This window comes from Tupaia chinensis, unplaced genomic scaffold, assembly GCF_000334495.1.
Source record: "Tupaia chinensis unplaced genomic scaffold, TupChi_1.0 Scaffold000062_1, whole genome shotgun sequence".
Classification (NCBI taxonomy): Eukaryota; Metazoa; Chordata; class Mammalia; order Scandentia; family Tupaiidae; genus Tupaia; species Tupaia belangeri.
In genome coordinates this window covers 3,991,661-4,002,830 of record NW_006159520.1, presented here as the reverse complement: position 1 = coordinate 4,002,830, position 11,170 = coordinate 3,991,661, and the positions used below count along the sequence as shown (strand labels likewise).

The following is an 11,170-nucleotide window of genomic DNA, read 5'->3' as shown; positions in this document are numbered from 1 at the left end:
TGAGATAAAAAAATACTTTTTAGACATGATTGTTTTTAGACCTCATATATATATATCAAGCCATCAGCTTGAACTGTTTGGGTAGAAGAAACTCTGTGATCTTCAGGAAATATTTTTTTTCTCTGGAATCTTCAGACTTGACTACTTTATATCAAGGGAAGATTTAGGGGGGAAATCACATTTTTCAGGCTGCATATCCTATCTGCGAGAACACATGTTTACATCTTGCTGAATTTCGCAACGCCATAACACTTACTGAAGAGCTAAAGATGTATTAATATTGAACTGGAGGCAACCACATGTTGATAATGAGCCCATTTGTGTCTTGGCTTGTGGAAAAGAATATGAAAATGCCTTATTCTGTGTTATTTTCTTCCTTCTGACAGTACTGATACAGTGCCGCAGGCAGTCTAAAAATAATAGCATGAGGTTAACTGACAATTGCAGGCGTATTTACACTGATGGTCTGATATTTGCATGTTGCTTAAAAATACTACTGGAGGTGATACTGTACATATCCAAATAAATTTTTGTTATTAGAGAGTAAAAAATGGGTAGAAAAGACAATATTGTTTCTTTCAAAATAATCAATTTGTAGCCATTGTAATAGTCTGCCATAAGAAACTCCTTATTTTCTCAAAACCCATGCTCTGTAGATTGAGAGCAGTAGAGTTTATTTGAGAAAGGTATTATCGAATGCCCTTCCACACACACACACATACACACACACACACACACACACCCCCTATGTGTGCACCCCTACACCTATGCATGTACACACGTACACCAAATGATTTTAGAATCATGATTTGAAAATCTCCTCTTTGAGGATGTTCTGAAGCCCTTTGTCTTATTATATTATATTTGCTCAAACATTAATACTGGTTGCTTTCTTGGACTGTAATTGGTTTTGCCTCTGAATTTTACTTACTTCTGACATCATTCTTTTATTAGAAACTATTATAGGTTGATGTACTGAATTTTCTCATCCTCAAGATCCACTTTTCTCTCTGTCCTTCTCCCTATTAACTGCATTAATAGGTTTAAATTAACCCTACTTGGGTTCAACCAATAGGAGAGACTAGCTGGATGTTTGAGTGACTTTGAGGTGTGTATTTCCCCAGCAATGTCCTCTCCGTAGGGCTCTAGATCTATTTATCTAACAAAGGCTACTGCACCTCTTAGAAGCCCTTGAGTAAAGCTGTAGTTCTTACTAGGTTGCAAGCAGATTTCCCATCTTCGTGCCCACTGGGCAGTATGAGGTAATGGCTTCCTGCTGTTGCCAAGGACATATGCTTTGTTTCTCTTAACTCTGATTATATACTGGCTAATAATTCTTTTATCGAACCCTCTTCAATTACCCTGTTTAAATATAATTTCTATTTCTGTGAGGACCCTGAAATAAAAAATGTGTTGTGTTCAGGCACTGAAATAATCACTGGATTATAAAGGTTAATAGAACCCAATCCTTCCCTCAAGGAACTGATCACAGAGTTGCATGAAGAGTGATAGAAAAGCATTGACAAAAAATTATATAAATCAAATTGCTGCTAGGAAAGATTTTCTTAAAAAATAAATGATGTTATAACTTTTTATTTTTGAAAAATTCACATATACTATGATGGAAAGAATATTATAAGGTTCTAAGCAACCATCCTCAGTTTTCAATTAGCAATAATCGTGCCTTGGATAAACCTCATTGGCTATGACACTGCCACTGCGCAAAGCTACCATCCTCAGTTTTAACAATCATCAATTCCATCAACTCAAGACCATTTTATTTACCTCATCTGCTTATCCCTCTCTTTAGGGTTATTTTGAAATGATTTCTAGACAATATATAACTTAATTGGATCTCTAAAATATAAGCACAGTAAGACAGTACTCCAAAACAAAACAACAATATGATTGAATAGTTGGTGTTCAAAATATCTAATTGTGTAATAAATTATTTTTAAATCCATTTATTCGAATTTGGAGCAGACAGGGTTCATATATTATTATCATTCACCTCTGCTAATCTGTATGTTTGCTCTATACATAATTTTTTCCCTTAGGATTTCTCTGTTGGAAAAACCTATTTTTTTTTTTTTTCTGAGAGGTTTTTGCTATAGGGCATGTGTGCTCGCCAGAAAGACAGAGAGAGACAGAAAGTGAGAAATCATCCCCCATGGGGGATGGCCACGCCACCATCCCTTCTCCTCCATTCTTCTCTCGGGTTCTTGGGCATGCACACACACACACACCTGGCGTGAGTTTAAGCTACCAGGTTCAGGACTCAAATTGCAGTCGACTACATGGAAATCCAGCGACCTAACCATCATGCCAACTGCTGGTCCTGGGAAAAACCTCAATTTTTTAACCTATAGAATTTCATTCAGTCTAGATTTCCTTGATTATATTCCTATATAATTGCTCTGCATGTTTCTCTATTTTCTGCAATTTGATTGTTATAACTAGAGTTTAATTTGAATCAGTTTCAGTTCTAGTTTTGGTGGAGAGGCAAGATTGCTTGTTAGGTTGGTGGGATGTCTTTTGTCTAGAGAAATATGCCTGGTTGCTTCTCATGTTTTGATGTTAAGAGCCATTTATAGTGATTACCCAAGCCCAGCAGTTCCAAATTTCAGTGTTTATCAGCATCACTTGAAGGACCTACTAAAACCCAGGCTGCTGAGCCTCCCCCAGGACTTCTGATTAATAAGGTCTGAAGCAAGACAGAGAATCTACATACCTAACAAGTGCCCAGGTGCTGTCCTAGTGAGTGTGCTTTGAGAACTCCACTTAGTTCATTGATTCCTTTAGGCTCATTTGAACATTTCCCATCTTAGACCCTGACCTAGAATCAGCAATTTTTTCAAGGATAGTGAGTATCCTATTTAGAGGACACATTTTGGGGACTCAGGGTACTTATGTCAGCTGGGCTAGTCATTGTTTCCAGATATTTTGGTAGAGTTAGAAAATACACACTATTTATTTTATCTTTTTATTTCAGGTTTTTACCATAAGGTGTGTGTGCCCAACACAGAAAGACAGAGACAGCAAGAAGGAAAGTGAGAATTTATTCCCCTGTGGGGATGGCCATGCCTCAATCCTCTCTCCTCCATCCTTCTCCTAGGATTTTGGGCATGCATGCACACACACCCAATGTGATTTTCAAAGTGCTGGATCCAGGGTTTGATCCACAGTTGGCCATGTGGGAGTCCAGTGCCTTAACTACCATACTACCTACTGGCCCCTATATTTTTAAAAATAAATCATGATGATTTGTTAATATAATATTTTTAGATCCAGTGTATACCTACTGAAGAAACAGTGACTTTATTGTACTTTTCTGTTTTTGATGCTTTTATCTATGATACTTGCATCTACATAGCCACAGTATTCTTAAAACCATCAGCCTTTGTTTTTAGTGAAATATATTTATTGCTAATTTTTGTCTTTATGTCAAAGTGTCTCAAGTTATTTTTGTTACTTAAAGCTCATTCTCTAATAAATTCTTTAGTAAGAGTTTAGAGAATGATATTCCCCGAGCACTTGCATGTTCATAATAGTTTGTAGCTTTTATATGTGAAGTTCAATTTCTATTTTTGCTTATGTTTTCTTTTATTGAGTAACTTAAATATAATAAATCATCATGCTCTGTCATAAATTTTTATTGTGGAAGTCTGATGACAATCTGATATTTTCGCTTTTAAGTGACTTTTTCTTTTTGTGCAGATGCTGTGTGTGTGTGTGTGTGTGTGTGTATTTTCAGTGCAGTCATTTAGTAGAATGTCAGCAATTATAAATTGTCTTCCCAATTATGTAATATGCTTTTTCAATATTTAGTTTAAAATATTTTTATTGCTTTAAAATATTTCTCTGAATTATAGTTTTAGTATTTGTTCTGCTCATTGCTTTGGTTTTCTTCTTCAGACATTACTATTATATTTATATTGTATCTTCTTTTTCTGAGACACACACACACACAGACACACACACACAGAAGCACTCTCAACAGCAGTCATACCATGACACCCCATCCCACCCCTCCCCATGCAGTCTTTCCCAGTCAGCCAGTATTGTGTACATACAAACATGCCTGGTGTTTACAGGTTGACCCAGGAACCTGGACCCTGATCTTCCATATGGTCTCTAGCATTGCAGAGCATGTGCTACTGCTGTGCCACCATAGCTGGGTCATACAATAGATCTTTGCCTGTCTCCTATATTCATCACTTATTCTAGAATACTCTTTAAATTTTCCTAATTGTTATTTATAAAACTTTTCTTTCATATTTGGTTTTTCTTAAAAAGGTTCTGTTGCAATTGTTTTTTGTATCTTGCTGACTTTTGAGATAATTATGTTTCCTTTTATTTTTAATTTGTTCTTGAATTTTTTGATCTCTCTTCAAATCAACTTCTCTAACCACCTAACTTCTGAGTTTCCAAATTCTAATATATGTTATTCTTTATAAGTTCTACAGTTTTCTTAATTATTTTAGCTCATTTTGAAACATTAAAGTCTTCATCTGTATCATGGGCATATTTTTCTGATGTGCTTTAAGTATCTGAGGGATTTATTTCACTTTTAAATTTTTATGCTGATTTAATAGAGGATATTATAGTGATCCTTTGCTGATGTTCATCATTGTGAAATGATGTTTTCTGTACTTTCAGAAGAAAGGATGGGCCATAATAGCTACTTATTTTGATAGGTACCTTTGATAAAGGAGGAACAAAGACTTTGCTATGGTTTGAATGTGTCCCTCAAAATTCCTGCCTTGAAAACTTAATCTCTAATGCAAGAATGTTGAGAGACAGAATCTTTAAGAGGTGATTAGGCCATGAGAGTTCTGCTCTCATAAATAGATTAATGTTGTTCTCACAGGAGTGGATTAATTATCATGGGAATGGTTTTTTGATAAAATAACATCTTTTTTCCTCTCCTTTGTGCATATACTCTCTTGTTATCCTACCTTCCACCATGGGATGACACAGCAAGAAGTCTTCTACTAGATGTGTGCTCCTGGATTTTGGACTTTTCAGACCCTATAACTATAGTAATTAACCTACATTCTTTATAGTACATTGCTGGGAAAGTCATTATGTATTTTTCAATGTTTTCTATGCAAAAATGTGTCATGAACTTCCTGATGGCCTAATAAACTGCTTGGTATCCTGTCAGAAGCACAAAATGCACCAGGACACCCTGAAATTTCTTAGATATCTGCTTCTGCTACTCTTCTCAATTTCCTCTTGACGTTTTCGTTTCTTTGCTCCTATATTACCAGGCCTGCTCTGTGTAATACATAATACCAACAGCTTCGCCTTATGCTAAGTTGTCATATAAGGATTGCTTTTCTTGTCAATGTTGAGAGTTTATATGCCTTAGACCCCCAAACTCTATATAGGACTATCACATCATACTTTAGACTGCATGTACTCACTCACAAATTAAAACTTTTAAATCTTATCACATTTCTCCTTGTATTTTTGGGAAGGCTCATTGTGTTCTTCGTGTCTCAGGGTTATTATCAGTCCCTTTGCTTTTGACTTTTCCCACTGAGTTTTGATACAATGGTTTTTGTTTGTTTGTTTGTTTGTTTTTTCAGATGGTTTAGCTCAACCGAAATAATATTTTGGAGTTTGTGTGTATATTTGTGACCTAATCTTTTTATAGATGTGGTACACATAGTCTTGTTTGTCCTATGATAGTTTCTCTGGACATCTAAATGGGAGGTTTCAGGGAATTGCCAGGTCTTCCAGATACTTCTCAAACTATCCCTTGGCAAATTGGTTGGGTATATAGGAAGGAGGACTGGCAAGGAGAGGGCGGAAGAGAAAGGGGAGGGATTCCAAATAAAAATAGCACGTATGAAGGTGTGAAATACCATGATGCAATAGTAAAGCTATATTCTGGTTCAGTATGCTTCTAGTAGGAGACTGGTGTGAGGTAATGGAAGGAATGACTACTAAGACAGATGGGGCTTGATCATAATGAGCCATGTGTGCTACACTGGGAAGACTGAACTTTAATGCTATAGGGAGCTATTGAAGGATGCAAAGCAAGGAAGTGACAGTAGATTAATAATGTAGAAAACTTTCCCTAGCAGCAGTGTAGAGAGTTTCCAAGTAGTCCAGAGTGTAGACAGGAATCCGCCCTCCCCCAAAATAGGCAAGTATGGTAAAGTGAGAAATGACGAGGGAATAAACCAGGGAAGCGACACTGGCAGATGGAACAGAGATATTGTTTGTTATGTTAAATCCTCAGGGTATGGTAAATGGTGAGATATTAAGGGACAGATTTAAATGAGCAGGAGAAACAAGATGAATGTTAGGTTTCTAAATAATATCTTGATTTCGATGATACTAACCATTCTACTTTTTGTGACTCTTATTCTTGCCAGATTGTTTTGATATTTTTAAAAAAGGTGCTTTGTGAAACTGTTGTTTGGAGATGTTTTAAAGATGTTGATTCCACTCCTTAGCTTGGCAATATGTAAGATTCAGTTATAAGACTGATTTCAAAACTACAAAAATAATCTGTAAAGAAGTCATAGAATTATTTTTCCTTAACATACACCTGAACTGGGTATTTCCTTTTCAGAATTTGACTGCAACATGTATGTTTACATTAGCAGTCCAGTTTTCTTCTTTGAGATACAGTAAAACTAAAATAGAAGTGGAAAGAAGCAAGAGATTGAGATAAGTATTCTGGCCTACACTGACTTCATAGAAATTAGGGAATGGAAAGAAAGGCACAGAGAAACACCTGGAGTTGTTAACACCTGACATTGCCACCCATCTCAAGTAAAATCATCTAGACTTGCCACTCAGAGTGTATTCTGCAGCAGCAACATGGGCATTACCTGGGAGCTTAAAAACGCAGACTCTCAGGTCCCTCTTCACACCTACCAGAATCAATGTCCACATTTTAAAAAGATCCCAAGGTGATTCATCTGAACATTAGCATCGGTGTATCACTTACTCTAGACCATGTCAGGAAGTAAATTTAGTAAAGTAAGTCTAAAGTACTTAAAGTAACTCTCTTAGAAGAGCAAGAATATCCATCATTAAAAACAAAACAAAACAGGGAACCAGCAGTTAGTGTAATGGCTATGTCGCTGGACTCCCACATAGTCAACCGCGGTTCGTGTCCCGGACCCGGTGGCTTAAAACTCACGCTGGGCGCGTGTGCGTGCGTGCCCAAGATCCTGAGAGGAGAATGGAGGAGAAGGGGTTGCGGCGTGACCATCCCCCCTGGGGGGTGATTTCTCGCTTTCTGTCTCTATGTCTCTTTTTCTCTGTCTGTCTGGCGAGCGCACGCGCCCTACAATGAAAATCTCTCAAAAAAAAAAAAAAAAACAACGAACAAACGCAACAACAAAAAACATTTATTTAGTGTACATTCTATAGGAACTTTAAAGAGTTAATGTAAGGAGATCATAGAACAGTGTAGGATTTGTACTCTGAGTGGAGTCAGTTCATTTGAATTCAACATCTGGCTTCATGACTAGTTATAAAAGTATAGGAAAGATACTTAGTCTTCTCACAGATTGGTATCCTCATTTGTAAAAGTTAACACTCTTACCTCATATGATTGTTGTGAAAGTCAAATGAAACAGTACGTGTAAAGTAGTACACAGGAAATGCATTGTGAATATTAGCTATCAGCATCAAAACTTAATAGCTTAGAAATACCTTACAAGTATCTTGGAGGTATTTAATGCCTTGTTAGAAGGTACGATATAGTGTGTAGGGACATCAGTCTTTTCAAATGGGCAACATTGTCAGTGAATGTGTTATCATAAAAGCATCTGAAGGTATTTCTCAGAGAAAGATAAATCTTCAATATGGTGGTTATATACATCTGTGTTTTCTGATATCCTAAAAAAGTTAACTTAACATTAGATCTTAAAAATAACTTTAGAACTTTGGGAACTAGCAGTTAGCGTAATGGCTATGTCGCTGGACTCCCACGTAGTCGACCGCGGTTCCCGTCCTGGACCCAGAGGCTTAAAACTCACGCCGGGCGTGTGTGCGTGCCCAAGATCCCGAGAGGAGAATGGAGGAGAAGGGATTGCGGCGTGACCATCCCCCCTGGGGGGTGATTTCTCGCTTTCTGTCTCTTTGTCTCTCTCTGTCTGTCTGGCAAGCACACGTGCCGTATAGCGAAAACCTCTCAAAAAAAAAAAAACTTTAGAACTTTAAAAACATTAGAACTTTAAGATGTTTTATTCAAGAATATATCTTTGTATTATGATACAACCTGTCTAGGTGAACTAAACAGAAAAATTCTTTTTATCTTAAAATCTTGAACTTAAGAAAGTTTGACTCTTTCTTATTTCTATTCACTCTGTTATATATTTCTTGGTATCTATGTCCTGATAAAATCTTGATAAAATTCTGCTTTTGAGGCTGCATGATCCAGTCACTGTTTATATGTCTTGAAACATTTGGAGTCAGTCATATCAGAAAGCAACAATAGCCATGCAAAACATTGCATTTAACCATAAACAAACAAACAAAACAAAACATGAGACACAAACTCTAGGTTTTGTATGCTTCAGAAACCTATTTGATTTATTCCATTATCACTCATATGTTTAAAAGCCATGTTATTATTCCCTCGCAAGCATTTTAAACTAGAGAGTCCCATATTATGGAGGGTACGATGAGGATGGAGAAATAAACTCCAGATTGTATTTATTTCTTATTACAGACCTCAGCATTTTTATGTTCTCTCATCAACAAAAAGACTCCTCCTTACACACCCTTCATGCTTTCTATTTATGTTCACCTGCTACTCAATTAACACCCCATCAAACTACACACTTGCAGGGGGTTTATTGTCAGACCACTGCACTGCAGCCCTTAACCCTCTATCTCACCTACATTACACATGGAGTTAAAAACAGTCCCCTGACTGTGCTTAGAAAACATGTCTTTTCATTTGGTGTTTGTGTAAGGTTTTCCTTGTGCACATTACCCCGGGTGTTCATAAAGTTATAACTGTATCTACATGTGTCTGACATTTATTACCTTCCATAGGACTATAAAACACACTTTTTTCTTTTAACTGCATCTGCTGACATGTTATATAAAATAAATGTTAAATATTAACTATAAACTAATTAGCACTTTCCCTCTATTAGGAAAAGCAAATGAAGGCTTACCAACACTGGTTAAGTATATTCAGGAGTTTTAATTGGATTCTATGCCAAAAAACAATGAGTTTATTCTTATCTAGTTTTATTTTTCATTCAGCTATATTTGTGAATTTGTATTAGACAAGTAATATATAATTATTTGTAAAGTTAAGAAAATCCAGTACTGTCAAGAAACTAACCCTTCTTCCTTCCAAATTATTTCATAATCTATATATTATTTTTATTTCCTTAAATACGTAAATAATTTCATTATTCATGTACTTATTTATAAATATATGTTTACATTTAAATGATTATTTTATAAATTATGTAAATATATTTTTCATATAAATTTGGCATTGGATTTATATTTTACATGTTGCTTTGTAGCTTATCTTCATTACTTAATATTACATAATTATCATGTTCCATGTTCTTCATAAGTTTGATTTTCAATGTTATCTACAGTTATTCATCACATGAATGGGTCATAGTTTTTTTCACCATTTTGGTGAGTTCAACATTTTTATTGTTATGAATGATATTAAGGTAAACATCCATCCAAGTAAAGTTTTCGAGTTTTCTGGTTTTTTGTTGTTGTTGTTGTTGTTTGTTTTTTTAATTTGCCAGAATATGTGTGGTTGCTAGAGATAGATGTAGGGGACAGGAAGTTGAAAATAGCTCATCCAGTGTGGTAGACAGCTATGCCACAATACTTCCTCCTCTATCTTTCCACTTGGGATTCTGGGTATGTATGCACATGTGCCCAATGTGTTCCCCAAGCCACTGGGTCCAGGACTCAAATCTTATAGCTGACCTTGTGGGATCCAGCTTCCCTAACCGCTACTCCACCAGTTGGCCTGTGATTATTTCTTTAAGAAAAGTTCCTAGAAGTGGAGTCACTATTTAAAATGCCTGCACAGAAGAGAACAATCAACAAAATGAAACCTCAAACTAGGGATTTGAGTGGGGACCTGCAAGTTGTTTTATTGTTTATGGTAGAGTATTTGTGTATATCTGTGTGAAAGAGAGAAAGAGAGAGAAGGAAGGGTTTGTGTATATCTGTGTGTGAAAGAAAGAGAGAGAAGGAAGGAAGAAAGAAGGAAAAAAGGAAAGAAAGACATTCTCCACAGTGTCTGTCATACCACAATTTCCTTCCTTTAGTCCTCCAGCTAGCCATGATCCTAGGAACTTCTGTATATGCCCAGTATGTTTCAGGACAACCAAATTAGGGATTCCAACTATAGCCAATATGTGGCTTCCCACTCCACAGTCTGTTACACTACTGGCTGCACTTAAAGACTAGACCTGTCCGCTCTATTTTTGACAGAGGGTCAATACCCAAAATTTATAAAGAATTTATATCATTGAATAGTGAAAAAACAAATAACCCAATTAAATATGAACAAAAGACCTAAACAGACATTTCTCCAAAGATGACATAAAAATAGCCAATAGATATATGGAAAGGATCTTGACATTATTTTCTTTTCTTTCTTTCTTTTTTTTTTTTTTTTTTTAAGATGTGATGATTTGACCTTACCCTGAGAGGAAGCGAATACTCTTGTGAAAAACCGACACCTCATGGGTCCTTTGGGTCTGCAACTGACAGCCGTGTCCATGAGCCACGCCACTCTATCCCTGGTCAGCTGGCACGTATGCACACGCGCCCGGCGTGAGCTCTAAGCCACTGGGTCCTGGACGCGAACCACGGTCGACTACGTGGGAGTCCAGCGACATAGCCATTATGCTAACTGCTGGTTCTCAGATCTTGACATTATTAATCATTAACAAAATGCAAATTAAAACCACCTTACACCATTAGGATTACTTTTATTAAAAAGTCAAAAGATAGTAAATGTTTGTAAGGTGATTGATACATGAACTTTAAATTGTTAGGAATGTAGATTGTATAGCTATTACTGAAAATAGCATGGAGGTTTATAAAGAAACTAAAAATAAAACTATTATATGTCCTACAATTCTTCTAGGCATGCCCCTAAAGGAAATGAAATCACTAGCTTGAAAAAAAAACTGCT

General features: G+C 36.2%; 1 non-coding gene across 1 annotated transcript; it reads right to left on the bottom strand.

Moving 5' to 3' along the window:
• Positions 1 to 1,584: 1,584 nt before the first annotated feature.
• LOC114004629 (U4 spliceosomal RNA) lies at positions 1,585 to 1,729 on the bottom strand. Its single transcript, XR_003546745.1, has one exon. It is a non-coding gene; the product is annotated as a U4 spliceosomal RNA (small nuclear RNA).
• Positions 1,730 to 11,170: the final 9,441 nt, after the last annotated feature.